This window comes from Protopterus annectens, chromosome 2.part2 (genome assembly GCF_019279795.1).
Source record: "Protopterus annectens isolate FY-2018-M chromosome 2.part2, PAN1.0, whole genome shotgun sequence".
Taxonomy (NCBI): Eukaryota; Metazoa; Chordata; order Ceratodontiformes; family Protopteridae; genus Protopterus; species Protopterus annectens.
This window is the reverse complement of record NC_056730.1, coordinates 646,045,414-646,069,682: the sequence shown is the minus strand read 5'-3', so window position 1 is coordinate 646,069,682 and position 24,269 is coordinate 646,045,414. Positions and strand designations below refer to the sequence as shown.

Genomic DNA, 24,269 nt, shown 5'->3' with positions numbered 1-24,269 from the left:
CATTAGAATGCAATGCAGACCTTGCAAACATACACCTATTTCTAATTGATTTTTTTTTTGTTAGTACTCTGCCCATTCTTCCTTTTGACCATAAGCCTCCTGTTAGCCAACTGACCCATTCATTCCCCATCACTGAGCCAATGTTGACTGTGAAGGCTGTAATTTAGCCAGTCATTATGGGCACTTTACCAGTTTTTTCTCTTTAACTCTACACTTCCCCTGCATCACCCAGCTTGCAGAGATGAAAGGGGACATGTGATGGACCATCTGTGATGGTTATCTCTCAGTTCTTCAAAGGATGTTGAAAGTACGCAGGTCTGCACCTCCCCTCAAGCATTTGATGAAGTTCCTCTGGTTTCAACCAGAGATATCTTACCTCCCCATTTGCTCCCTGAGTGCCCACTGTCCTCCCAACCTTTCAGAGAGGTGTATGTCCCATGCTCCTTCTCTCTTCTCCCTCCCTACCTGGCTTCTCCAGTGTCAGGGCTAGTAACTGAATACCAGTCCCCTGGATCACAGTAAAGGCTCTATGCCTCTGAGGCATGCAGCCAGGCTATTTTTTCGGGGGGGTGGGGGTTCTATTTTTTTTGCTAGTCAAAAATACATTTTTCATTAATTTCAGAAAGGCAATTAGAGTTTGATTAAGGACTAAAGAATAGTAGCATCCGTGTTTCCATAAATATAACAAATGTTCACCATATAAAATTCCAATAAATTAAAGACACTTGAAAGGCACAGGCAAGACATATCTAGAAATTAGGATTGCAAGCTGTACAGTATATTGATGATTAATAATGAACCTTGCCCTTTGGGAGAGATTTTATTAGTCTTCAGTGTCACACCTAGGGTACCTTACTCATGGAATTATTTAAACATGTTTTTTGTGACGATACTGACCACTCTCAGTAATTTATAGCATTCAGAATGATGGTAAGCCATGGTCAGTTAGAGTTCACCAAGGTACATTTCTTCAGTGTGTTCTCTGGCTGTGCACAGCTTCCTCTAGTTCACATTTTCACAGTCCCTGCTTTGGGAATATGCTGAGAAACAGCTTCCTGAAAACAGGCTGTACCATGGAAGGGATGGATGCTCTGAATCCACAACTCCCACCCCAGAGAGGTGGGCAGGCCATGCCTTTACATGCCTACTTTCCTGCTTGGAATCTGCACCAAGCACACAACTGCTATTCATAATCATGCCACCTGGGCTGCAGTCAGTGATGTACTTCCCTATATCATGGAAGTACCTACAAACTACATGGTAATGTCAGGCATAGTGCATACAGAATGGTTATCTGGTCATGTACAAGTTGCAGAGAACGCTAGTGCTGGCTTTAATGCAAGAGTAATACATGCAATAATCACTGTGAAGTATTATACATAGAAAAGCCTGCCTGAGTTTACATGCTTCCTTTTGTGTACAGCAGTTTGACAGGTTAACTGTCACTCTGGCTAATGGCTATGCAGTGCATTACCTTTTAACAGTATTCATATTCCAAAGTTAAGAAATTAGCCTGAACTAGAAACTCAACTCTCTGCAAGCCCTTATCACCATGGAAGACATTGACATCTGTGTAGTGACTGAGACATGGTTTAAAACAGTGGAGAGCACTCTAGCTGTGCAAGGTTATAATGCCTTCCACACGTTTAGACCAGCTACTATAAAGGAAAGGAAAAAAAGGTGGTTGTGTAGAGTTTACACTCAGAACAGACTCAGTTCAAGGCTGGTAAAGCAGCATGATGCACTGGAGCTTCTTCATGTCCAAATATCCATCAGAAAGGCCCCATAACGTATATTAGCTAGCTATTTAACTCCCTGCATGACTAAAGGAAGGCACAGCCCCTATCTATAGGAACTAGAATCACTCAGTACTAAACCCAATACAATTTTCCTAGGTGATCTAAACTGTCCAGCTATATACTGGGAAACCTACACCATCCCTAGTGCATAAGCACAGATTCCTGGACCTTGTCAATACAAATGCCCATGAACAATTACTCAGAATACCCATTAGGGGAATAACATCTTGGATCATGTCCCTATTAATATGGGAGCATCTTGCACCATCCCTTGCATATCTTCCTCACTTTTTAGTTCTGACCATAAAGCAGTCTCTTTCGAAATAAAACTGAGACCAGAGATCCCTTACACCCAAGACACCTTTAACAATACCTTTAAGACAAATTACCTAGTCCTAAATGATACACTGGCAAGCATAAAATTCCCACCCAACCCAGTTAACTCCACTGAATATAAAGAAATGTACACCACCACACTGTACCAGCATGAAAACAGATGCATAGATGCAGCTGTACCCTGCAGGAACAAATGCAGGGCAAACTCCAGAAACAAACCCGCATAGTGGAACCATACTATCAACAAGCTTTATAATAAAAGGAAAATAATTTTGACCAAAATGTAGAAGAGTAATTCCCAGAATGCTACAGCCCTTGTCACAGAAGTAAACAAACAACTGAGAAGCTTAATAAAATACACAAAAGCTGAGTTTGAAGCTTAAATAGCTACCCAAGCCAAAGACAATCACAAGGCATTTTTAGTTATGTCCATAATCTCAAAAGCACAATAGAACAATGCACTGAGCTGATTGTGAATGATGTTACCTACACTGAGGGTTAAGATATAGCTAATCTACTGGCTGATAAATTTTGCTCTAACTTTATCCCTCTCTCCCCCCTCTGTCTGTCCCTCAAGATATACCTGAAACTACCTCACTTCTAGCTCTAAAATAAGATCAAGTACTAAACGTGCTATCAAAAATTAAAACTTACAGCATCTACGGGTCCTGACAATATCCCTGGAGGCATCTTAAGTGGCATGAAACATGATTTAGCCACACCCTTAACTTCTTCTTCTTCTTTCGGCTGCTCCCGTTAGGGGTCGCCACAGCAGATCAACTGTTTCCATTTTCTCCTGTCCTCTGCATCTTGCTCTGTCACACCAACCACCTGCATGTCCTCTCTCACCCCATCCATAAACCTTACCTTAGGCATTCCTCTTTTCCTGTTACCTTGCAGCTTCATCCTTAGCATCTTTTTCCCAATATACTCTGCATCCCTCCTCAGCACATATCCAAACCAACGTAATCTTGCCTCTCTGGCTTTGTCTCCAAACCATCCAACCTGGGCTGACCCTCTAATATACTTATTCCTAATCCTGTCCATCCTCGTTACACCCAGTGCAAATCTTAACATCTTCAACTCTGCCACGTCAAGCTCTGACTCCTGCATTTTGTCAATGCCACTGTCTTCAACCCATATAACATAGCTGGTCTCACTACCCTCTTGTAGACCTTTCCTTTCACTCTTACTAACAATACTGTTCAATCTCAGACTCCATTGCAGGTTTTGTACCAAATGAATGGAGAACAGCTACAGTCTGATCAGCCTCTTATGCAAAGCCATGGAAAGACTTATCATGGATTTAATCAATCAGGGCATAGGGAAATTCCAATATGTAGATATGTCTCAGTTTAGATTAATCAAAGGCAGGTTATGCTAACTCATCCTGGTGGAGATATTTGAAAAGGTCTTCAAAGCAATGGATGAAGGTAAAGCAGTACACATAGCATACCTAAACCTGGCCAAAGCTTTTGACACAGTTCCCTACTCAGGCATAGTAGAAAAGTCATCTGCTTGATTGCCAGCTATCTCACAGACAGGATGTAGATAATCCAAATAGGGGAAGTTACCAGTGGAGTTACCCAGGGTTCAGTGCTGGGACCTCTCCTGTTTGGCATCTACTTTTCTGAAGTTAAAGCCAACACCAAAGGACTCTGGCTGACAAATTTTGCAGACAACAGCAAGCTAGGAGCATTCCTTGAATCCCCTAATGACTTAGATATCCTGTAGGAAGGTTTTGCTAAAATAAATAACTGGTATCCAAATCATGGGTCTAAAAGTAAATTCCAAAATGCATAACTGTATCCTTTGGGAAGTCATCTACCCCAGTTAACTAGCACATTGACAATACACCCTTAACAGTTGATACAGTTGTTCAGGATTTGAGACCTTATGTGGATAGTGACCTAACTTTTGACCAACATGTGATGTAGGGATGTCATTGTCCTCCTATACTCAGTCCTCATTAGACGGTCAGTGAATATAATGCCCCCTTCAGCATGTATCTGTCTAGACACATGCAACAATTGAAACACCCACAGAGATCTTTCTCAAAAGATAGAAGGCCAAAACAGCATGTCCTATGAGTACCAATTCAAAGCCCTGTCACTATACTCGGTATCCTACAGACTGCTAAGAGGTGACCTGTGTCTGGCATATATGGCATCCTCCAACCCATTACTGATGGATTTATTGCACATCAGCAAGTCATGTGGCATCATAAATACTTAGTCTAGGGCTCTAAATTTCTTTGGCAACATCAACAGAATGGTTTGGAGGGATAGGTATATTTCACAGAGGATACCACTGCTATGGAAGAGTCTCCCCATCCACATAAAACAAAATCCATCCCTGTCCATTTTCAAGTACTACTACCACTTAGATCTGTGGATGGGAAACAAAAAAGGTATCCCAAAACTGTCCCCTGTACTACTAATGGACAGATAAAACTCCTAAATTCTATATTCAAATGCATGGGTCCCTTCAAATTATCTATGGTATGATCCCAGTTACTCTCATTAGGGTTACTATATAATTATTGATCATGGGATGGGAAGGGCCACTTTATAACCAAATGGGATAGGTTATTTTCAGCACAAAAGGGGAAAATGGCCAGGCTTAAAATTGCCAGCAGAGGCAGCTAGCCTGGTACTTACCAATGAACTTATGAACTTATGTTCACTGGCTGTAGAGTTGGGACATTCTAGACATATAAAAAAGTTAAGAAGGGACCTATGGTACACTGGCACCACTGCTGTAAGTCTGTGTGTGTCCACTGACTTAAACATGGTCAACAAAATGTGCTCATCGTTCCTTTATTTATTTGTATTTGTTTACCAGAATACACAAACTGGGGAGAAAGCCCCTTTTCAAAGAAGGTGGTAAGAGAAAAGCTCACAAAAACAGAGGCAGCAAAAATTGCAAAAACAAAAACAAATGAATACAAAGTTACAGTAATATATAACAGACAATAATAAACAAATGATCAAAATTAAAATCAGTTGCAGCAAAAATATATACAGTTATGAGTAAAACTGTTTTTGCTAAGTTAGGAATACAATACCAATATCTACAATGCAACTAAGGAAATACATTAAAAATATATATACTAAGGATCTCAGTTTAGTATGGCATTTCCTAAGGAAATAAATTAGGAAATGCCACATTAAGCTGTGATCTTTAAACCAAGTATCAGCTGGACATGATATAGTAAATTAAAAGATATGCAAATAGGAATAATTCATATATGTTTAATTCTCTAATATTATATACAGCAATCAAGCAGGCTTGTTCTTGGCACTTAAGGAGACAAGGTGTTATTGCTGGTTGCCCGGCATGCTTCAGTCTAGTGCAGCATCTCTTTGGCTGCTACATAATTGTAAACATGTCCCCCACTCACAGCACACAAGGGTCACAAGTGGACATATTTCACATCTGTTGATCCTATTAGTCAGACATACATGTGCATAAAGATTGCTGTGCACTCGTGCCTTATTCTATACAGCATCTCATCAGTACCAAAAAACAAAGTTATGTACTTACTATAACAATAGATCTATGTTATCTTCTTCCATCCAGTTCCACCTGTGGGATTTCAGATTCAACTCGGATCCAGTGCCAGGCACTCCATCATCTTTAGCCAAAAGGGCTGCACCACTTTCTCTTCTCATAATACCCTGCTGTCCTCTTCTCTCTTCAGATTGAGTTTGCCCCCAATAACCCCCCACCCCCCAAATAATATCATATCTAAAATATCTAAAAACACATAAATAAGAAGGGAAATGGCTAGGGGTGACAGACAAATTACCCATATACGGCAGCTCAAAAAAACAGACCTCAAGACCAAGCAGAAGCACTTAGCAAACAATTGTGGCAATTTAGAGGAGATTTGGAGGGAGGGAGGGATGTTTGAACCAGACGGAAAAAGAAAACACAATTCTATCATTATGGTAAGTACATAACTATTGTAGCCAATGTTATCTTTGCCGTCCAGCTTCAACCTGTGGGATAAAGTCACCAGCCAGAGGAAAATCCAGGGAGCCCCTAGGAGACAGCATTCTGCAAAATGGTGGAACTAAATGAAGCTCTTGACCTACAGTGAGTATCCAGTTTGTAATGAGAGACAAAGGAATGAGCTCTAGACCAGGTATCTGTAGCACAAACATCATCAATAGAGACCCATGAAAAAAAGGCAGTGAAAGTAGCCACTGATCTAGTTGAATCACCTCTTGGCTTCATAGGTAAGGACATTACCTTCAAAGAGTGCACAAATGAAATATAGTTGGACAACTATTTGGATATTTTGAAAACAGGCTTTATGAGCCTTTATTTATAAAAGTAAACACAGTTTGGCATATTTTCTGAAACTTTTAGCTCTATCTAACTAGAACCTGAGTTGTCTAAGCGCATCCAAACAATGAAGCAAATATTCTCCCTTATTACTGAAATTTGGAAAGAAGATAGACAGGTGAATGGGCTGGTTTAAAATAGATTTCCAAGTGACCCTGGGCAAAAAGGAAGGATTTTCTTTAGTGTAATTCTGTCCTTATTTAAAATCAAGTAAGAAAAAAGTGAGGATAGTGCTTGCAGCTTAGATACCCTTCTGATGGAAGTAACAGCCACAAGAAAGGGGGGGGTCTTCCATGAGAACAACTTAAAGGATACTGTAGTTTAAGCTTCAAAGGAAGGACTGACAAGCACATGTAGTATCTAACTTAAAAGCTGCCAAAGGCATATTATCCCTGCCAATTTCAAAACTAAAAATGGCAGCCAATTGTATCTTAATGGTGGAATAACTCAAACGAGAAAGGAAAAGACCAGCTAAGAAGTCCAGAATGGCATGCAAAGGAGCAGGAAAGGGATCTAAACCTTTAGAAGAGGCCCAAATGGAGAAATGCTTCCTTTTACTAGTATACACCTTCCTAGAGGAAGGCTTCTCAGATGATTAAAAAAAATTGATAATTCTGGCAAAGAACTTGGTATTCCTAGCCACTGTATAAATTAGAAAAAAACATGTGGTCAGTTTGAGGGAGCAGAGGTTGGGCAGAGGCATCCCTGTAGGATGGGAAATCAGATCCAGGAGGGAATCCAACACCCAGGGTGAGTGACACTGGTGAGGTCAAACAAAAGAGGAATCAAACTTGTACTAGCTAGAACTGGACAATGAGGATATCAATTGCTCTGCAATGAGCTGCCTTTTGAAGAAACTTGGTTATCAAAGGTGTTAGGGGGGTAGGTGTACAAAAGACCTGGGGGCCAAGCATACAGTAGATAATCCCTTGGTGACTGTCCCACAGGAGGGCTCATGGCATAAAACCTGCCGCACTTTGTGTTGCACAATGAAGCAAAAAGATCACAGAAGGGGATGGCCTAGTGGCTGAAAATCTCAGCCGCTACCTTCGAATTTAGGGACCACTCAGGCAGCAGAAGGAAATTCCTACTCAGTTGGTCTGCTAGAATGTTAGCTTTCCCAAGGATGTTCACTGCAATCACAAGTCGCTGAGTGGACATCTCCCATTGCCAAACTCTCATGGCTTCTTGACATAGGAGATAAAAAATGAGTTCCTCTTTGCTTGTTCAGGTACCAAACCTCAGAAGTGTTATCCATTTGGATGACAGTCAGACCCTTGGGGAGAAGGTCTTGAAAGGCCTGCAATGTTAGGAAGACTATCCTCATCTCTAAATGACTGATGTGAAGATTGGCCTCAAAGCTTGACCAGGTCCCCTGGACAGTCTTCCCTTCAAAATACCCCTCACCCTACCCCAGAAGGGAAGCATCCATCATTACTATGGCCTGGGGATTGGGAAGACCAAAAGATCACCTTGCTGCCACCAGCAGTGAGTCCAGCCATCACCAAATGTGGCGGTCACAGATTTTCAGCTGATGTATTGGGAAGTTCATGGGATGTGTGAGATAATACCAGTGAGCTGCTAGTGTCCATTGTAATACTGTCATATGTAGCCTTGCTAGAGGAACTAGACAGATAGATACTGCCATATACCTAAGAAACTGAAGAAACATAGCTGCCACAGGCCTGGGAACCTAAAGAATCTGAGACATCTGCTGGTGAAGGGAAGTTAAGCTTGATAATGAAAGTTTGCCTATCTGATGGATCATATCCAAACAAAAGCTTATAAATTCTAAAACTTGTACTTTTCAGATTGGACTTTTCATGATTCACTGTAATGCCAAAGGACAGACACAGCTGGAATAAGTCTTGAGTTTTGATGACAGATGCTTTCAAGGAAGCTGTGAGGTGCCAATTTTATAGGTACAGAAAAACCTGGAATCCCTGCAGCTCAAGCCGTTCTTTTACTACCGCCATACATTTGGTAAGCACCTGGGGAGCTGTGGTGAGATCAAAGGGCGGAGCCTGAAATTGATAATGATTCACATCCAGCCAAGTGTGCAGAAATATCCTGTGGTATCTTGCTATCTTTATGTGATGGTAGGCATCCTTGAGATCTATTGAGCACATCCAGTCATCCTTCCTCAGGAGGGGTAGAATGAACTGCACCATGACCATCTGGAACTTAGTTTGTTTGACAAAGTGGTTCAATGTGCTGCTATCCAGAAATGGTCTGAGGTCCTTGTACTTCTTTGGCATCAAAAATAATATGGAATATACCCCGGATCTTCACTGGTCTGGTGGTACCTTTTGGATGCTTCTGTTAGCTATCAACTTTTGGATTTTGATCGCTGCTTCCCTTCTCGAATGGGGTGGCATATCTGGAAGATAGTTTTGGGGATCCTTTGGAATACATAAAAACAGAATTGTATAGCCTGTGGATATGACTCACAATACCCATGCATCTCAGGTGATGGTCACCCAAGCATTTGGGCAGACAGCCAAGTAACCCCTGACTATCTGTAGAGCATGGCAACCCCACATGTACACTGAAAAGATCTCCAAGAAAAAGCTTCATGGAATCCTTAGTTCTGTGGACCACCTCTGTTATGTGGGCAGTATCAATTTTGGCAACCCCTCTGCCAGGGAGAGAACCTTCCCCAGGAGTATCCTGAAAAGGCTGCAGCACTTTATAAAAAAAGTGGCACTTGCTTCCTTTCTGATTCAGGGAGAAGGATCACTGAGGCATGGCAAAGCATGCTCTAACAGCAGACAGAGACTTTCATTCTCGTTTACTCCTAGCTAATGTCTCTTTCACTTCTGGGCCAAAAAAGGAAGGATTGTTGAATAAAGCATTGAGGAAGGATGCCTTAAAGCAGTCCAAAAGAACTGCAAAAACACATCCAGGCATGGTGGCACATGGTGATGCCAGTGGCTGCTGTGTGAGATCTTCCATTGGCCGTGTTAGACAACAGCCTAAAGGAAGTGTTCTTGATGGACTGCATTGATGTCAAATGAGCCTCTAGAGTCTTCTGTATCTCCACGGACTGCTGGGTCTTCACCATATTTGACACTTCAGGCACTAGGTCCCTCTGAAGCCTCATCAAAAGAGCAAAGCAGTTGAGTGCATGCAATTTGAAGATTGCTGAGTGTATACAAGTTTTCCAAGTGGTGCAGGACCCAGTACTCCCTGTTGGGTGGATGATCAACAAACTCTATTCAGAGGTATTCTTTTTTGTGGCAGCCACAACCAAGATAGTATCAACCATTGGACCCTTACACCAGTGGAATCTTTCTTCGGGAGGGGCCAAAATCCTACCAATTTCCTAGGGAATGATTGCTGCACATCAGGTTCCCTACAAGTCCTACATGTCATCAGGTCTATAAGAGCATCTAGAGGGGGAAATCATTCAGGACATGGATGGGCCAAGTCAAAGGCCATGAGAAACACTGGCTCCTCCAATGAAGGTACCTCTGCAGTCCATCCCTACTTCTGTTTCAATAATTCTATAAGACTGCAGAATAAGACATCATCACACTGGGATTTGGGAGAGCCATCCCCTTCAATGAAGTCAGTGTCCTCTGTGAGGAATTCATCAGGGGAATACACATGCTTCCTCTTACACTTACACTAACTCTTACTCTGCCCTCCAGCCCTAACACAGAGTTGGAGGAGACCCAGAAGAACAGTGAGGGTTCTGAATGCAAGGAAAGCCTAGGGACCTGAAGGCTCAGGCTGTCATTGAGCCATCTGGTGAACATCCACAAGCTCAGAAGCTTTAAAAAATGTAGGCTATCTATTTTGGAGTAGAGCCCCTTAAAAGCTGTCCAATCCTGGGGTACTGGCTGGCTCTACCCAATACCAACAAGTAAAAAGAAATTAAAAAGCCTTTTATTTGAAGTAATCATCAGTTGTATTCCTGTAAGTATTTTGCTGCCAGACAGCTAACCAGAGTAGAAGGTACATGTTCTCAAAATTGAATAATAAAAAGTGAAGCAATCCTTTGAGCTTTAAGTTGTCCAGTTTATTCAAAGTAATTTTCCAGATCATAGTCTGTATTACAGTTGTTGTCCATTTTTGTAATATTCCTGGAAGTTCTTCATTTCCCTTTTTCCTTTCCAGTCCTTGTCTCATTGTGGCTGGGGATTGTGATATCTGGAGGTCTTTCACTGTCCTCTGAATCTCTATGGGAGACTCCATTATTTTCCCAATTTGTTCTGTCTCTTGTCCTCTTTAGTTTTCTGGTTGGGAAGTCTGTGTGGTTGTGGGGATGGGAGTTTTGTCTGCTCTTAGGGAGAATTTCACCTCTTGGACATCCAGAAACATGGAAAAGAGTATGATCCAATGTCGATGACAGTCCTCACTTTGAGTGGGGGAAGATCTTCTCTACAGTGTTGAAAGCTGAAGTTGTAGCCAGACAACTGGACCCAGCACTCCTTGTATCCAAGGACCAGAGACAAGCATTAGTGTCCAGCTCTAATCTGTCCAATTCTGATGCTGAGATCAGAGCTGAACTGTTGAGTGCTAACGCTCTCAGGGGCAGGGATGATTCCAAAACTTGGACAATCAACTCCCCCCACTCAGGAGCCATTGCCTCAAACCCTCAGCTCTGAGGCACACTTGGCTCCAACAATGCAGGAGTCTGTAATGCCAAAGAAGGAGTCTACAAGTGACTTGACCAAGCTGTCAGAACTGACGGGGGGCTGGCAGGGTGGCCAGACCCATATACCGCAGAGCTGAAGGGACTAAGGGAGGAAAAAGAGCAGTCAGAGCTGAAACCTCAGGCAATGGGACAAGGAGGCTGGAAGGATTCGTAGTTGTATCTGGGCCTGAAAAAAGGATTGCATCAGCTATTCCAAGTCTGAAGGCTTTATGCTCCCATCTGATTTGGATGACCAAGCAGAAGATGCCAATGATGACAGCTTGAAAGACTTCCTCTTGGGATCTCATATGAAGGACAGATATTAAAAGGGGAAGCTCAGACCTGGGGTGGGGAGGGGGAAGGTTCCAGGGAGAATTCTGCCAGGGTAACAGTTGAGAAAGGGGTATGCAGTCTGCCCACCAAATCTGAAGAGTCTTTCATTAAGAAGTGGTTGGGAATGCTGAAGGAGGGAGTCTTGGGCATCTCTGACACCAGCAGATCAGTAGAGGTGATCAAGACTGATCAGGCAGAGTCAGACCAAACAGTGTTGAAACAGAGGTGCCGAAGGTAGGTGAACCTTTGGCTCCGGATGATCTTTGACAGACAAAGAGGATTGTTTTCAGTCCCCTCATCCTTGGAATGAGACTTTAGGTCCTTGTCCCAGAATCACACTTTTTTCCTCTTCTCGGACCTCTTAGTGGGAGAAGTGGAAGACAAAGAGGAAGCAGAAGGTGGGGGCATGCCTTTTAATATGAGTTTGACCCAACACCTGTTGACAGCTCTAAACCTATAATCTGCACAGGTTGAACAGTCTGTTTCCAGATGGGCAGTGCCAGGACAATCAACACAATAATACTGTGCATCTTGTAGGAGCAGTTTGTGCCCACAAGCCACACACTTCTTAAATCCTGATTTTTCTTCTTCCATATCTAACATATACAGAAAAAAGTAATAAGCACAGTCGAAAACACACGCAGAATAACAGTAACAGAATTTAGCTAACTAACTAGCTAACCACACTATAAAAACAGCAATAATCCAACTATATATAAATATCTATGACTGGACCTAACAGTAAGAACAAAACTACACATCAACATACTTTTTTTGACAGAAAGAAAAAAGAAAGAAAGGGCAGGAATGCCTGGACAGAAAGAACCACTCACAGGAAAAATATTCCCTAGCATTTAGTGCTCATCTAACACAACTCGCTAAGACACAAACTAAATCAGGGTAGAGGATAAACACCAAAAATGACTATAGCTATCACAAATGATATGACAGAGCAGAGCTTACAGGACTGTGATATACTCTTGATGATGGCAAACAAGCTCAGGGGAGAAAAGGCGAACAGAGAATTAAGGTTATAGGAGGTGGAGCCCTTGGGCTGAAGACTATGGAATGGCCAGTACTGGATCCAAGTCAAACTCAGTTACACACAAAAGCATAATCCATACTGAAAAGACACTGCATCAAGATTTGACATTACTGCCCTTTCAGCACCAATAACTTAGTGAACTTATAAACAGTAGCAGAAAAAGAATTACCGTACTTTACTAAACTAATAATGTTTCAGCAAACATCCACAGTCTTTTGATAACTGGAATGTTTTTCCTTATAGCATTTTGCCCTCAGCAAAAATTTACAGTTCTGTTTTTCAGCAGAATTTTCTTTTTATTTAAATATATTTTATCTTTACTAACTGGGTAGGTGGACTGGTACTAGGACCATTTTCAGCCACAAAATGGGTGCTAGTGCACAGTACAGTTCATGTAATACAGCTCAATTTTAGACAAGAATTGTGTATAAACAAATATAATATACAACTGAGGGAGAAGTACAGTCATGAATGCAAACAAGCTTGAAATGATACAGAAGTACAGATGGTTATACACAGCTTAATGATTTTGTAATATTTTGCATTCTGGTTATATTACCAGTAAGTTATAGTTTTCCACCCGGTATAACATTGACACTAGACAAGAAATTAACTATGTAAAGTTTTTTGTTTACAAGAGTTAGTTTTCAGTCTTCATGGTCATGGTGGTATAGGAAGAAGCATGTGAAAGATTGGAGTGTGCACAGCTATGTGGTTCTGGTTACCAAATGCCATGAAGCAGGTACATAAATGTCAGAATCCATCAGTTGTTAACAAGTTTGTCTTGAATTTTTCATAGGTAGTTATGCCTCTGATTTGGGCTGGCAGTCAGTTTCAATACGACAGGATAATTTTAGAGAATACTTTTACACTTATAGCCAGTTTGAATAAGGGACACTGTAGTGTGTATTTGAAAGTGTGTGTGTGTACACGCTCACAAGCATTATTTCCATGGCTTCTTAGTGAATTAGGAGAGGTTTTGATGATCATCATCATCATCTTCTTTTGGTTGTTCCCATTAGGGGTCACCACAGCAGATCACCTGTTTCCATTTCTTCCTGTCCTCTGCATCTTGCTCTGTCACACCAACCACCTGCATGTCCTCTCTCACCACATCCATAAACCTTATCTTAGGCCTTCCTCTTTTCCTGTTACCTGGCAGCTTCATCCTTAGCATCTTTTTCCCAATATACTCAGCATCTCTCCTCAGCACATGTCCAAACCAATGTAATCGTGCCTCTCTGGCTTTGTCTCCAAACCTTCCAACCTGGGCTGACCCTCTAATATACTTATTCCTAATCCTGTCCACCCTCGTCACACCCAGTGCAAATCTTAACATCTTTAATTCTGCCACATCCAGCTCAAACTCCTGCCTTTTTGTCAGTGCCACTGTCTCCAACCCATATAACATAGCTGGTCTCACTACCCTCTTGTAGACCTTCCCTTTCACTCTTACAGGTACTCATCTGTCAAAAATCACTCCTGACACTCTTCTCCACCCACTCCATCCTGCCTGTACTCTCTTCTTCACCTCTCTTCCACACTCACCATTACTCTGCACTATTGACTCCAAGTATTTAAACTCATCCACCTTCGCCACCTCTACTCCTTGCATCCTCACCATTCCTCTATCCTCCCTCTCATTCACACACATATATTCTGTCTTAGTCCTGCTGACCTTCATTCCTCTTCTCTCTAGAGCATATCTCCATCTCTCCAGGGTCTCCTCCACCTGTTCCCTACTCTCACTACAGATCACAATGTCATCTGCAAACATCATAGTCCATGAGGACTCCTGTCTGATCTCGTCTGTCAACCTGTCCATCACCATTGCAAATAAGAAAGGGCTCAGAGCTGATCCTTGATGTAAGCCCACCTCCACCTTAAACGCATCTGTCACTCCCACCGCAGACCTCACCGCTGTCACACTACCCTCGTACATATCCTGTACCACTCTTACATACTTTTATGACACTCCTGACTTCCTCATACAATACCACAACTCCTCTCTAGGCACCCTGTCATATGCTTTCTCTAAGTCTACAAAAACACAATGCAACTCCTTCCGACATTCTCTGTACTTCTCCATCAACACTCTCAGAGCAAAGATCGCATCTGTAGTGTTCTTTCCTGGCATGAAACCATACTGCTGATCACTAATCATCACATCCCTTCTTAACCTTGCTTCCACTACTCTTTCCCATAACTTCATGCTGTGACTAATCAATTTTATCCCTCTGTTGTTACTACAGCTCAGCACATCACCCTTATTCTTAAAAATTGGTACCAAAACACTTTTTCTCCATTCCTCAGGCATCCTCTCACTTTCCAAGATTTCATTAAACAATCTGGTTAAAAACTCCACTGCCATTTCACCTAAACACCTCCATGCTTCCACAGGTATGTCATCTGGGCCAACAGCCTTTCCATTGTTCATTCTCTTTATAGCTATCCTTACTTCCTCCTTGCTAATCCATTGTACTTCATGATTTACTATCCCTACATCATCCAACCTTCTCTCCCTCTCATTCTCTTCATTCATTAACCCCTCAAAGTACTCTTTCCATCTCCTCAACACATTCGCCTCACTTGTGAGTATGTTTCCCTCATTATCCTTTATCACCTTTACCTGCTGCACATCTTTCCTAGCTCGGTCCCTCTGTCTAGCCAATCGGTACAGGTCCTTTTCTCCCTCTTTAGTGTCCAACCTTTCATACAACTCTTCATATGCCTTATCCTTAGCCTTCGCCACCTCTCTCTTTGCCATGTACCTCATCTCCTTATACTCCTGTCTACTTTCTTCATCTCTCTGACAATCCCACTTCTTCTTTGCCAACCTCTTTCTCTGTACTTTCTCATTCCACCACCATGTCTCCTTGTCGTCCTTCCTCTATCCATATGTGATACCAAGCACCTTTCTAGCTGTCTCCCTTACTAGCTCTGCTGTAGTTACCCAGCTATTTGGTAACTCTTCACTGCCACCCAGTGCCTCCCTTAACTCATCCCTGAACTCCACCTCACAATTACCCTTTTTCAATTTTCACCACTTGATCCTTGGTGCTGCCCTCACACTCCTCCTCCTCTTCTTGATAACCAACGTCATCCTACAAACCACTATCCTATGCTGCCTAACGACACTTTCTCCGGTTACCACTTTACAGTCTCCAATCTCCTTCAAACTGGCCCTCCTACATAAGATATAATCCACCTGTGTGCATCTTCCTCCACTCTTGTATGTCATCCTATGCTCCTCCCTCTTGTTAAAATACGTATTCACCACAGCCATGTCCATCCTTTTCGCAAAATCCACTACCATATGACCTTCTGCATTCCTTTGTTTAACACCATACCTACCCATCACTTCCTCATCCATTCTGTTCCCTTCACCAACATGCCCATTGAAATCTGCTCCAATCACCACTCTCTCACCCTTGGGTACAGTCATCACCACTTCATCCAATTCACTCCAAATTTTTTCTTTCTCATCCATTGTACACCCAACTTGTGGAGCATACACACTAACAACATTCATCATTACACCATCAATTTCCAGCTTCATAAACATCACTCTATCCGACACTCTTTTCACCTCCAAAATACTCTCAGCATACTGTTCCTTCAGAATAACTCCTACGCCATTTCTCCTCCCATCCACACCATGATAAAACAATTTGAACCCACCTCCGATACACCTAGCCTTATTCCCCTTCCATTTGGTCTCTTGCACACACAGTATACCAACCTTCCTTCTGTCCATCATATCAGCTAGCTCTCTCCCTATACCAGTCATACTGCCAACATTCAAAGTTCCGACCCTCACTACCACAGTCCTAGCCTTTCTCGTCTCCTCCTGCCTTCGGCCATGTCTTCCACCTATTCTCCTCCTTCGGCCAACAGTAGCCCAATTTCCGCCAGCACCCTGTAGGCTAACAGTACTGGTGGAGGTCGTTGTTAACCCGGGCCTCGACCGATCTGGTATAAAAATTTTTCTTGGTGACTGCATGAAATGTTTTGGCGAAGTTTTACGCTGGATGCCCTTCCTGATGCAACCCTCCCCATTTATCCGGGCTTGGGACCGGCACTTCGATGATGATATTTTTAAATGAAGGGAAATGTATAGGTAATAGATGATAGCTTTTTTAACACATTGACAAGATTATCATAAAAGTGGTGTTTCAACTCAAGCTAAGCAACAAAATCTCCCATCACTCATGGCACACATTGCCATAGCAAGAAATGTACTTATTCCTAAGCTTGAGTACAGTTTGCCCCTATTGTATTTCGTCTCAGCTTACAACACACAGACAAAGTATAGACTGTTGAAACCAAAAGTTGCAGATTTGTCCTGTTATCTGACTCTAGAAAACATCACTGTGAAGCACTTTAGCTCGTACAGAATATTAAAATAATTTTGCAGAGACTGGGTATTTCATTGGTTGATGGAGCAGATTTGTATAAGAATATGCCCTCTGTATAAAGGATTCTTCTAGTATGATGTAATTTTTTAAACACATTTATTAAAGTTTTACTTTGTAGACAATTACGTAGGTACACATATAATAACAGAAAACAAACCATATTGAACATTTTCATTTTCATGCATTATACATGTTTTCTTTTCAACAATCATCGTTCACATCAACATTACATAAACTATTCAATTCCTTCTTTCCCTTAAACCTCCTTCCTTCTCCTGAACACTATTCTGCATATACTAGTCCCACAAATTACATTTATTTCTATGTAGTTTGCTTCTTCCTTTTGATAGAGATCCCTTCTTCTGCTACTTTGTCTGCTTCACAATATTTAGTACTTCAGTTACATTTAGTTTAGATTTTGATTTTACATTTTCTAGTAATTGCCTTTTTAGCAGTCATTAACATCAAATTTAGTAAGGGTGTACCATGTCTGCACAATTCCGATCATATTTCCCAGCTCAAAAGAATGTTTGTTTGTGTCTTTCGGCTTTTCCCGGTTAGGGGTCGCCACAGCGGAACTCCAGTCCGCTAATGATTGATAGTAGAGTTTTACGTGCTGGCTTGCCAGGCCTAATGCACAACCTTCAATGAAGGAATGCCCGTTCACGCTTGTCGCCACGCAGAAGACGCTCTAACTGAGAATCGAACGGGCAACGTCTAACTGTGAGGCGACAATGCTACCGCAGCAATTTTCTTAATTACAACCATTTGCTCCCCCAACATTTCTGACAAATTACTCTAGTGAATTTTTAAAATCTACCAATTCATTACATTCCCCAAAAAAATTCCCAATTACTTCAATCTCTTCAAGTACACGTCAAGAAAGTCTGACGAAAAATTCTCTGAAGTCTACTTGGGTTATAAAAATACCTAATTGACACTCCTGAGGAAAAATCCTAAACCTTCTAGACTTTGTTGCATACTTGGGGGCTATACAGATATTCTCCTATTGTTCTTCTGTATATTTCCTATGATATAATATCACTGATATCATTTATGAATAGTGAGATCAGTATGAGCCTGGTACTCAGCTATGTGGTGCATATATAGCAAATACACCTTCTTCCATTTTGATATCTACTGTTTGCACTATGAAAAGTCTTTCTTTTAAATATATTTTGAACCAGTTTAGTGGATTCTGACCAAATGCTATCTTTAATAGTTTTTACAACATTATTTCTTTTCACCTGGCCCTGTAGTGCAGAGGGATAAAGTTCTGACTATGCCCCAGATGTCCTATGCTCGACTGGTAGCAAGGGCTCTGGAAAGCATTGGAGGGGGAGGATGGAACTGAGTGGCCAACACTGGCTTGCCCATGCTTGGGAGAGGGAGGCAATCTTGTTCAATGCAACTGCAGTGCCTGAGGAACTCAAGCTGCAAGTAGTGTTCAGTTTGGTCAGGAGATTGCATAAGCATGGAGTCTGGGGCATGATGCAAAAACACTTCCTGGCAGCATTATGAATATCAGTACATCCTAACAGCTATTGTTCACAGTACTGTAAGGCAAGTTTTATACATAAAAAGAGTCAAAAACAATGCAATTTTTAGTTTTATTGGGACAGATGGAGTTTCCTCATCCATCATCCATTATCAATGAAGGATAAAATTAAACTATTTAATTATAAAGAAAAAAAAGTTGGATTAGCAATTTTGGGGCAATTTATGAATTAGGTTTGAATTAAATAATATGAATATATGTGCATTTTTAGTAGCCGTCACTACATAAGTTTCTATTTAAAGTATGTTAATTAGCAATTATTATGACTGACTAACTATTAAAAGTATGATATGTAGTATATGTTTGTTGCTTATTATCAAGAATTATATTAATTGGTTTGGAATTGCTTCAAATGATGCCCCTTTAAATTATTAATACTAGTTCCCACCTTGAATACTTTAAATTGTTTAATTTGTTTGAATATGATTTGAAATTAAGAAGCTCCAGTGTGTGGAGGGTAACCCGATTTGCTTTTGTTTGTGGTGGTGATGGTCATCCAATAAATTCACTGTTAAACTTTAATAGTGTGGCGTTGTACTTCTGTTTTGTTACTGTATACTTAGCACCAGCTGGGTAGTGTGGCTACATGCACTATTTTGTACTTATACACATACACACACACACACACATATATATATATATATATATATATATATATATATATATATATATATATGTGTGTGTGTGTGTGTACATATATATATATATATATATATATATATATATATATGGTTCATTTTTAATTGGGTCTCAATGTACTGAAAAATATTCATCAGGACCTGATTCTGTCAGCTCATTTAATCTCATGACAATAATAGGATCCTCCACCCCCACCCCCCGCAAGACCCAGGATACAGCTGGGAAAGGACAGTCACAGATTTAGGTTTGATGACTTGGATTCTGTGTATTAGGCTCACAGGTTCATAGCTGTTTACTAGGATAATGACCACAAGGACGGTTTTAAGCCTAGCCATGCATCATAAAACTCTGACAAGTTGTGACACCCTTGATAAGTGCAATAATGGGCCTGGGAGATGAGCCATTTACAGGTTGTCTGTGTTCATTAGAGACACAGGTGCCAAACCAGGGATGAATTTCCTGTTCCCCATCCAATTGTCCAAGTTACACTTCAATTGGGTTAGGGAGAAACTCTGATTCACATGGATGGTAAGACTGTTCCAGGGGTAGTCTCTGGGATACATACCTGTCTCTCCAACAGGTCCTATTGATATCACAGGCAAGGTTTAAATCTTTAGAATGGGTAATTCTGGTGGTCTTTGTCTTGCAGATATGCAGGAGCTCCATCAGAGTGCGATCTGACAATGCGTTGTATGCCAGGCATACATCTCCCCTCAACAGTCTACAGGAGACAGAATACAGGGATAGAGCCTTGACATGGTCTGCATAGGGCATGTTACTTATGCCCTGTATTCTGTTGGTGAAGAACCTCTGTCGACATTCCAGTTGTTGGATATGCCTGGTTAGGTACATATCAAAGGGGGTCTGAAGAATGCTGAATACAGTGAAACAATGGCTTTCTTGGACCTAGATGCCATACTTTTGTTTACAGTTTATATATATTTCACAACATAGAATGATTTCCTCACTGCTGTAGACACATCATGGTCAAAGGCTAGATTACTGTCTATGTGTGTGTTACCAAGTCCCTGACTACTGGCTCAACTTTTAGGGGTGTGTTGTGAATATGATAGTTGCAAGGGTGTGGATGATTTCCTGAATGATAACATTATGTATTTCTTAGCATTCAGTTTTAGTACATTGCTCTGGCACCAGTTGTTTGTCTGTGTCAGCCATTCCTGGAGAACATTTGTGTCAACAAGCGATTCAATGACAGCTCCTAAGTTGCAATTGTCTGCAAATTTAGTCAGCCAGAGACCACTGATGTTGGCCTTGACTTCAGAAAAGTAAATGCCAAAAAGGAGCGGTCCCAGGATGGATTCCTGAGGGACTCTGCTTGGAACTGGCCTCTTTGTAGAGGTGGATGCCCCAGCATACCTCTCAACCTCGTAGAACAAGAAATCTGGACAAAGCCATAAAAACTGAGGGGACAAAGGCCCAAAAATAGGGACAATTTTTAAATATTGCTGTTACAAGCTTAGAAAGTAGATAGAATAACAGGTTTTGCATTAGCATGAACTTTCTGAAGGATATGAAGTCTAAAACTCAAATGTCTGTCATTATTTTCTAACTTAAATCATCAATAATTTACAAATGATTTGCTAGAAAACCACAATTTTATGAAAAATGTACCAAAAATATGAGACAAAAATCTGGACATTCTGTGGAAATCTGTATAGTTGAGAGGTATGCACCTCAGTTATAACTTCCTGGATCCCTTCAGTAAACCTACTGGCTATCCACTGGGTTACAAAAAGGTTTGTACCTAACCTTGTAAGTTTGTCAACAATGCCTGGGTTGGGGATTGTGTAAAATGTCTTGGCCAGGTCCAGGTAGGCAATGTGAACCATTTTGACCTCATCTGTTGCTTTGGTGACCTTCTCAAAGAAATCCACCAGGTTGTCTAAGCATGACCTGCCCTTGATGAAACTAAACTGAGTTTGGTCCAGTGTCCAGACGTTTCCTATGCCATTATTGATCATTTACATTGTAATTCTTTCCACCACCGTAACAGGTACAAGCAAGCAAAATCTGAGGGTAATGCTACTCAATGATAGAAGTCTAAACCTCAAAATGCACTCACTCGAGGCACTCCTTAAAATGGAGAACATTGACATCTGTGCATTGACAGAGACCTGGTTCAAAGCTCCAGAGAGCACCCCTGCATTACCAGGCTACAATTCATACCACACCTTTCGGCCACCTAACCCAGAATGAAGCACTAAAGGCGGAGGCGTGTCCATATTCATTAAGGATATCCACACCTCCAGGCTAGTTGCACAGCATAATGCATCCGAGATTATCCAAGCGCAACTAACTCTGGGCAAGACCGCAATCCAAATTGTAGCTTGCTACAGACCCCCTACCATACCCCAGGATTCCCACTCCTCATTTCTTGATACACTGGAAAGTATTAGGGTACAATCCAACACCCAAATAATGGGCAATTTCAACTACCCCACCATTAACTGGGAAACCTACTCATGTACCAACTCTTTTGCTCAACGTTTTCTAGAATTCATAAATTCCAACGCCTTGGATCAACTTATTCACATCCCCACCAGGGGCAGAAATATCCTAGACCTGGTCATTACCAACATGGGAAACCGGTGTTCCACACCAGAGGTCAATTCCTCGTTGGTCAGATACGACCACAAGCTAATCAGCCTAGACATCCACATCCCACCCCCACCCCCAATTAGGGAAACCATTGCAAAAAACTTCTCCAAAGCCAACTTTACACTTCTTAAGACAGAAGTGGCAAACTTCATGACACCCATGCAGACAGACAATAGAGGTATGACTGCTGAATCCTACACAAATTAACTTTATAAGCACTTACATGAGTGCATGGATCATGCTATCCCTAATAGAACCAAGATGTTATCTTCCAAAAAAAGGAAGCCAATCTGGTGGTCCTCTGCCATAAACAAACTCTACAACAGAAGAAAGAAACTGTTGCAAAAAAGAGTAAAATCCCATGACTGGAGGAACTCCCTGGTCAACCTCAATAAGAAGCTGAGATCCCTCATAAAATCCTCTAAAGCTAGTTACGAAAACAAAATTGCCACTGACTCTAAAGACAACCACAAAGCATTCTATAACTATGTCAAAAATCTCAATGGGAACACTCAGATCTGCTCTGAGTTACAGCACAATGGCACTAAATATACAGAACCAACTGATATTGCCAACATCCTAGCAGATAGGTTCGGTGCTAACTTTACCCCCCTCTCACCCCCTAGAGGGCCCATCTCTATACCGGAAGAATGCAAAGTTCCTATAATCATGGCTACACAGGTAAAAAACACACTCTCCAAAGCCAAGAACACAGCATCCATGGGACCTGACAATATTCCAGGCTGCGTTCTACATGAACTACAGAATGAACTGGCACCCTACCTAAGTACCATGTTCAATCATAGCCTCACCTCAGGCTTTCTACCCACTGAATGGTGCACCACGATGGTTATCCCACTCCACAAAGGGGGAGCCATGACGGACCCCAGAAACTACCACCCCATTATCCTGACGAGCCTGGTCTGCAAGGCCATGGAACGTATCATTGTGGAACTCATAAACAAAGATATTGGTAATCTCCAAACTCTGGACCCTACCCAGTTTGGATTTGTAAAAGGCAGATCATGTCTCCTAAACCTGATTGACTTCTTTGAAGCAGTCACCAAAGCCATAGATGATGGTAAAATGGTTCACACAGCTTATCTAGATCTCGCCAAGGCTTTCGACACCATCCCCCACTCTGGAATTATAGATAAGCTCACTAAACTAGGTATAAATCCCTATGTCACAAGATGGGTTGCCAACTGGCTCATGGACAGAACCCACACTGTGAAAGCAGCGGATTCCAAATCCAACTTCAGACCAGTGACAAGTGAAGTACCACAGGGTTCAGTCTCCTGTTTGGTATCTACTTCTCTGAAGTGCAGGCTAACACAGAAGGTCTTTGGCTAACAAAGTTTGCAGATGACTGCATATTAGGAGCCATAATCAAAACTCCTAACGATGTGGACAAACTACAAAAGGGCCTCACTGAGACAGATACCTGGTATCAAAGCCATGGCCTGAAGCTCAATGCCAAAAAGTGTATTGTCATCCCCTTTGGTAAAAACTCTGTACCCATGAACTACCACATAGCTGTTAGTCTACTTAACGCTGAAAATGTGATAAGAGACCTTGGGACACAGGTGGACAGTAGTCTCTCCTTTGATAATCACATCGCCACAGTGGTCAGGAAATCCTTCTACATGGCTCATCTCATCACAAAAGGATTCTCATCCAGAAAAAAAGAGGTCATTGTTCCCCTCTACTCATCAGTCATTAGACCCATTATAGAGTACAACGCCCCTTTTTGTATGTACCTCACAAGACATCTACAACAAGTGGAAAGACCACAGAAATACCTCACAAAGAGGATTACTGGCCTCAAACAGATGCCCTACGCAGACCGTCTCAAAAAACTACAGCTTTATTCCATCACATATCGCCTACTCAGGGGCGATCTCTGCCTAACATACAAAGCTATGTCAAACTCAGAGCTGTTGGACATTCCACTTAAAGAAATCCCAATCCCTCCGAGCTACATGCTCCAGGGACCTAAACCTTGTCACCACAATAAACAGAACATGCTGGAGGGATAGATTCCTGCCCCAGAGACTTCCCATACTCTGGAACAGACTACCTATCTATGTCAAACAGAGCTCCTCATTAACACTCTTCAAGAAAAATCTTGATGATTGGATGGGAAATGGGAAATTCACCCCAGGGATCACTTCTGTGGCTCTGCTCAACAGGGGCACAGGAAAATAATTTTCTTGGGTGGCGAAAGCCAGGGTACATTTTTTGGCTAGGCTTATATAGGCCCTAGGACCAATAGCCTAGTACCTACCTATGAACCTATGAACCTATGGTTTTACATATGAGACAAGTGAGACTTATGAATCTGCAGTTTCCAAGGTCTGTAGAAGGCTCTCCTTTGTGCCACTTTTGGGCCACCTTTTTGCAACTTGACATTGTAACTCAGTGAAAGAAAACAGAAGCATATATATATATATATATTTGTGTGTGTAGCAAGTAAACACTTGCCCAAAACTACACAGTACACACCGTACCATTGGAAACCCCCAAC

The 24,269-nt window shown here is 41.7% G+C and overlaps 1 protein-coding gene across 1 annotated transcript in view; it reads right to left on the bottom strand.

Moving 5' to 3' along the window:
* Positions 1-24,269, bottom strand: part of ATP6V1B1 (ATPase H+ transporting V1 subunit B1) — a 1,526,458-nt gene that overhangs the window by 445,489 nt on the left and 1,056,700 nt on the right. The window lies entirely within an intron of this gene.